Source organism: Henckelia pumila, chromosome 1 (assembly GCF_033568475.1).
Source record: "Henckelia pumila isolate YLH828 chromosome 1, ASM3356847v2, whole genome shotgun sequence".
NCBI classification, from domain to species: domain Eukaryota; kingdom Viridiplantae; phylum Streptophyta; class Magnoliopsida; order Lamiales; family Gesneriaceae; genus Henckelia; species Henckelia pumila.
The window spans coordinates 35,554,656-35,556,065 of record NC_133120.1 but is presented as its reverse complement, the minus strand read 5'-3'; the positions used below and the strand labels follow the sequence as shown (position 1 = coordinate 35,556,065).

At 34.5% G+C, this 1,410-nt stretch overlaps 1 non-coding gene across 1 annotated transcript; it reads left to right on the top strand.

Annotated features, from left to right (window-relative positions):
* Positions 1–709: 709 nt before the first annotated feature.
* Positions 710–814, top strand: LOC140876995 (small nucleolar RNA R71). Its single transcript, XR_012149217.1, has one exon. It is a non-coding gene; the product is annotated as a small nucleolar RNA R71 (small nucleolar RNA).
* The last annotated feature ends 596 nt before the right edge of the window (positions 815–1,410 follow it).

Sequence of the window (1,410 nt, the reverse complement as noted above, 5' to 3'; positions counted from 1 at the left end):
TTAATGGAAGGGAAGGATATTGGGGATGTGTGTAGGATAATACTATCGATGAGCTCAAATTGATAGACTCTTGAACTCCGTCATCCTCAAACTTATGTGGCAACATATTTACATCATACCATATTTTTTCCAGAACATCTTTCGACTGAGATTCAATAAGAAGAGAAGACTCTAACATCTCTAAATCTTCATCATCATTGGATTCTCACTTCCAATCCTGGTTCTCTGAGTCATTATGATCGAACCAAATTGGGTTGGTCACTGCTTGAGTATCTTGCTTCACTTCTTCTTCTTGGTGTTCATGGAGGATTGATATCTTCATATTCTCTATTTGCTCCACAAGGTGGCATCTAGAATTGATTATATCTTCTATATCTGCCTCAGTCGATGACACAAACTTGCTCATTATCTCTTCTAGCGGATGTAAAATCAATCAAGAACAACTTCCCTTTCCTTTTGAATCTCGAATGGTTGGTCTGTAAAATCCCGGTATTGAGTATCCTATGGGTATTGGTGGCTCCATACATGTGGTGTAAGATCCCAATATCGGTAATAGTAAAATTCTGCCATATCATCCAACAGGTGTATCATACTATCATCATCTCGGCAAAATAGTGGAGTACCGGTTGTGAAAGCTCCATCAATTACCCATCTTCTTGTCACTGCATCCAAACCCTCAAGAAAAAATGTAAGGAGAGAATAGTTAGAAAAATCATGATGACTGGAGATTGTTTCCAAATCCTTGAATCTCTCCCATGCTGCGTAGAATGACTCTCCGTGTTGCTGGATAAAAATTGTGAATACTTGTTGATTTGAAATCTCGAAGTATTACACTATAAGAATTCTTGCAAAAACAGATTAGAAAATGGTGAATAAAATAAAAACAAAAAAACACAAATAAATTAAACGCCTTCCTCGGCAACGGCGCTAAAATTTGGTAGCGCTTAATCGTATCACGCCTAAATTAACCGAACTCATTTCAACTAAATAAACATGTAGTAGCAAGAGTAGGGATCATTCCCCTGGGGAAAGAGAAATTTATTGTGTTCTTAAAAATACTGGAAATAAATAAAAGGGGATTTTTGGATTTTGGAATTAACTAACTAAAATTAAAGCAAATAAAATAAATTTTATCACTAGCATGCAATATTAAAATAATGGAAAATTAATTAATTAAGAAACCTTGGTATCGTTCGACTACGCCTTTGAAGTTATTCACTCGATCATCGATTCTCTAAAACTTAATAATTAATATTTGAATATTCATCATTGAAAATTTAATTCCTATCTCACCTTAATTTTAGTTAATTTGACACAAGCGTTCTAAATTAACCCTTACCTATGAATTAACCCAAATTCAAGCGATTAAGATTTAAACCCAAGGTAGCATTCATGCTAGTGAAATTGATA